Source organism: Chrysochloris asiatica, unplaced genomic scaffold, assembly GCF_000296735.1.
Source record: "Chrysochloris asiatica unplaced genomic scaffold, ChrAsi1.0 scaffold00030, whole genome shotgun sequence".
NCBI lineage: Eukaryota > Metazoa > Chordata > Mammalia > Afrosoricida > Chrysochloridae > Chrysochloris > Chrysochloris asiatica.
The window spans coordinates 13,469,135-13,474,198 of record NW_006408548.1 but is presented as its reverse complement, the minus strand read 5'-3'; the positions used below and the strand labels follow the sequence as shown (position 1 = coordinate 13,474,198).

Sequence of the window (5,064 nt, the reverse complement as noted above, 5' to 3'; positions counted from 1 at the left end):
AATGAACAAATATTTGGGAGAGGAAACCATAAGTAAAGGCACAGAATTATTTAAAAGTTAGAATAATGCTTACTTTTGGAAGGAGAGAGTCCATAATTGGAATTTGGAATATAGAAACTTCCTAATGGGTGCTAGCAACACTGTGTTTTAATCTGAATGGTGATCTCATGGGCTTTTATAATAATAATTCACTGTTTTCTGTGATTGCCTGTATCCACAGTTTGACAACAGAAATGTGAATCAAAATCAACTTGACAATCTACAATTTGACAATCAAAAATGTGAATCAAAAATATAACAAAAGTGTAACAAAGGGCAAAAAATAGAAATGGAAAACAATTTAGGGAGATCAACTTAAATTCAAAATCATCTTTTATGGAACAATAATGTCAGTGATCTTGGAACTGGAACAATAATGTCAATGATCTTGGAATTGGAACAATAATGTCAGTGATCTTGGAATTGGAACAATAATGTCATTGACTGGCTACTGGCAATGATTAAACCTCAGAGAGCAACAAGTAATCACATAGGGCTTTAAGAATCAAGTATCAATGTATTTAATCAAAAGTTGAAGATATTTCCCTCACAATGCATATCCATATTTATAAAATGAAAGATAGAATTCACTAAGTTCAAGTGTGCTTCGTCATCAACTTTTCTGGAATAGCTTTGTTGTGAGATGCCTACCTGAAAAGTGTTTTTTCAACACTCTTACAGATGCCTATAAAAATTTGTAATAAGCCATTTCCCCATGGTAAGCAATAGTGACTCTTTGTTTTTGTTAGGTGCTATCGAGTCGGTACTGACTCATAGCAACATTATGCACAGCAGAATGAAACACCGCCCAATCCTGAGCCAAGCTCACTACTGTTACCATGCTTGAGTCCATCAATGCTGCCACTTGGCCAATCCATCTCGTTGGGGGTCTTCCTCTTTTTCTCTGACCCTCTACCTTATGATATCCTTCTCCAGTGACTGGTCCCTCCTGACTATATGTCTGATGTATGAGAGACAAAGTTTGGCCATCCTGGCTTCCAAGGAGCACTCTGGCTGCACTTCTTCCAACACTTAGGAAGTTTCCTTCCTAGAACCCTCTAAAAGCATGAGTTGAGAAGTATAGGCCATATTAATTTTTGTCAATTTAATTGCTAACTCAATCCTTGTATCTATACACTTTACCATGTAACTGGGCAATTCTTCCCACAAAAGGCATAATATGGGGCTCTGGTAGCGTAGTGGTTACGCATCGGGCTGTGAACCACAAGGTCAACAGTTCGAAACTGCCAGCTATTCCATGGGAGAAAGATGAGGCTTTCTGCTCCTATAAAGATTTTACAGCCTCGGAAACCCTGTACAGGGTTGCTATGAGTCGGAACCGACTCCATAACACATGACAACAACAACAACAAAGGCATAATATACTTTCTCACTCTCTCCATGTCGGACTTGGGAATGACGGTGGCCAAGAACAGAATGTGCACAGAAGTACAGTGTACCAATTCCAAACCTAGGCCTTCAAAGGGATCACATGCTTCCTTTTGTCTTCCATCAGCCATCACCCTGAGAAAGTCTTCTCGGAGGGAGCTGCTGCCCCTTTAGCCAGACACATGAAACAGACCAAATTCAGGGCCTAGCACAAGTCAACACCAATAGTAGTCACAGCTTGAAGCAGAGCTGGTAATTCTGCCAAAGTCTGAATTTGTTGACCAACAGACACAAGAGCAAAAATAAATAATTGCTGTTTTAAGTCCTTAGGTTTGGGGTGGCTTATTACATAGTAATAATCAATTCTGCTGGCATAATGTATGATTAATCCTTTCTTTTACAGGGTAATTTCAGCCTTGACCTGGCTTATATAATTAATGGTCAAAACATAGACTATTTTCCATACCTCATTCTCTCTCTACTTAACTCTCTCCCTCAACTCCCTGTAATAGACTCAAAGAGTATAATATAATCTAGGCTTCAGCAATAAAATTTACATATATTCAGATCTGTTCTCATCCATGGCTTCACTGTTCTTTCATTTTTCTCCTCCTGATTCTATGATTTGATCCCTCACATGGCCTGTCTGAATGGAGTACAAGTTAGTCCACATGTTGTCTTTGCTTTTCTTCCTAGATGAAGGCTGGAAGTGGGGTCGAGAAGAAAATGGAAAAGAAAGCCTAGCTGTCATTCGTGTTCCATTTTAAACTGCAGCGCATTTGTCATTTCTCAATTGTCACTGTTACCTATGATTCATTTTTGCATGTTTTGTCATTCCCAATTTTGCAATTTCAAGATGCTGTAGAGAAATATGCCCAGCGTTTAAAAACAAAAATCCTCACAAGGAAAAACTGATCCTGTCTTCTCCTGCCAGACATATTACTAGAGGCAGCAAAATTTCTAACACTTTTGGAGGGGAAAAAAAAAATCACAAAAAGATATCCACTAGGATTAATTTTGGAGCATGGCGTCTCTGCAAAATAAGTATTGGATAAAGAATCACAAGGTCAGCAATGCAAGCCCACGAGCCAATCCCCAGGAGAAAGATGAGGCTTTCTGTTTCCTCAAAGATTTACAGTCTCCGAAACACTACACAGGGTCACAATGATTCTGAACCAACTCAACGCAATTAACAACAACAGGGTTCACTTACTGTGAGAAACCTACATGTCTTCCTTCCTCCATTTTCTGGGACATGTGGGACTGTTTTCCATTTGGGGAGTCTCTGGCCAGGAACCTGGATCACCCAGCATCACCACCCATAAAATAGTAGCCATAATAATGGTGTTTCCTTCCCCAGGAAATTTCTCTTCCAACCCTCCTACTGGCAGAGTTAGAGCCAAGCAGCTACCTACCTGGTTTCCATGTTCCTGGAAATGACATTTGGTATATGGAGAATCTTTTCTCTTCAATTCAGGGAATTAGACGATCATTTTTTTCACAAGGAACTAAAAGTTTGTGGGACTTCGTCATCATCATACTTAGACATGCTACCTTTGAAAATCAATGTCTATAACTTTATCATTGTTGTCATGTGCCGTGGAGTCAGTTCTGACTCATAGCGACCCTGTACAGGGTTTCTGAGGCTGTAAATCTTTACGGGAGCAGAAAGCCTCATCTTTCTCCCGCGGAACAGCTGCTAGTTTCGAACTGCTGACCTTGCAGTTCACAGCCCGATTCATAACCACTATGCTACATTAAATAATCCCAAAATACTTAGGGCAAGAAGCTGAACATTAATTGAATACCCACTATTTTGCAAGCACTTCATATGCCATATTTGATTTAATTCTCTTAATAGTCCTGTAAATTTTGTATATATTCTTATTCCTATCTTATTGCCTATGCAAGCTGTTAACACACTTGGCTGCTTGCTAAAAGACTGGAGGTTTCCATCCACTCTGAAGGGCCTTGGAAAATAGGCCTGGCATGAACAATCAACCACTGGAAACCCTATGATGCACAGTTATACTTTGATATGTTCCTTGTGACGTAACTGACATAACAACAACCGTTTTGTTTGTTTTATCCCTATCTAAATGAGATGGAGGGTTAAGACTCAAGGAGATTCAGTTAAGTACGTAATAAGAGGTGAAACTGCTCTTGGGGGTGGGGGGGAAACAAACAACAAAAAAACCCCAGGACATTTCATCAATTTCACAGGGTTGTTGCATTGAGAAAATGTTTATTTTTTTTTTATGAAGTTACCTGACACTTAGGTATGCAGGAAAAGTCTACATTTTCTACCTCATCCTCTAACTCTTCAGAGTATGAGATGTATTCATTCACTTATTCGTTCAAGCTTTCAGCAAATTCATACTGAGAACCTTTTCTGCCCTCACAGGGCAGCTATAAAGATGAAAAGTGTTTTCTCTCAGATCATACATAAAATTCTCAACCCACTGTGCAGGAGGGAAAAATGATTAATATGAACTTACCTCTAAATATTGACAGCTTAATCTGCCACACCATTTTCCCACGTAGGATTCTTCTTGTTGTTGTTAAGTGCTGTTGAGTTGGTTCCAACCCCTAGCGACCCTGTATAGGGTTTCTGAGGAGCAGCAGGTGAGCTTGAACCGCTAACCTTCAAGTTCAAACAGCTTTGCAGTCTGGCGCATTCTTAGCTACCCCAATATGGATGCCAAGCTCAGCCTCCTTGCCTGAGGTCTCCACAAGCTGAAATTTCCCCAGGAGATAAGGCTAATGTATTTGATACAGGGGCTCCGGTATGTGGGTGTGTTCCAATCAAGGTCTCCTTATTCTTCTGTTCCTTATATTACATTCACGTGGAAACGGATTCGTTTTAATTCACCTCTTGTCTTCAATAATGATGATGGAATGCAATCAAGCCAGATATTAGCTCAAATCAGGGCCTTGTTAACGTCTTAATTAGCCTATTGTGATCACTGTGCATATAAAAGGCAGGCCCTAATGACAACCATTTAAATTTCACTGTCTTATTCACTTTTAATTATTTGAGTTTTTCTGTTTATTACTCCAAACAGGGGCAAATTACCCATTAAGAAAGGTAAGCATGGGCTCACTTGTGCTTTCCTACTAATCTAGTAGTGAAAAACCTGTGAACTATGAGGTGCTCTGGTAGCGTAGTGGTTACAAATCGGGCTGCTAACCTCAAGGTCGGCAATTTGAAACTACCAGCTGTTCCATGTGAGAAAGATGAGGTTTTTTCTGCTCCCTCCCGTAAAGATTTACAGCTTTGGAAACTCTGTGCAGGGTCACTATAAGTCGGAATCAACTCCACAGTACTTAACAATGACACCATTCACTACAGATTACTTAGTAAGTAAGCATGTGCTTACTTTGCTCACCAGGTACTTACTTCCTCCCTCTTCTACTGCCATGGAGTCACTACTAACTCATAGTGGACCCTACTGGACAGAAAGAATAGCACTGCTCTTTAAGGTTTCTGAGACTGTAAATCTTTATGGGAGCCGATTGTTGTTGCAGGGTTTCGGAGGAGCGGTTGGTGATCTTCAACTGCCAACCTTGCTGTTCAAACCAACTTTGCAGTCCAGAGCATTAACCCAAAATGCCACATCAGGTTTAAACCACTGG

The 5,064-nt window shown here is 40.1% G+C and overlaps 1 pseudogene; it reads right to left on the bottom strand.

Annotated features, from left to right (window-relative positions):
* LOC102824425 overlaps window positions 1-2,854 on the bottom strand; it is a 97,895-nt pseudogene extending 95,041 nt beyond the window's left edge.
* Between the last annotated feature and the right edge of the window lie 2,210 nt (window positions 2,855-5,064).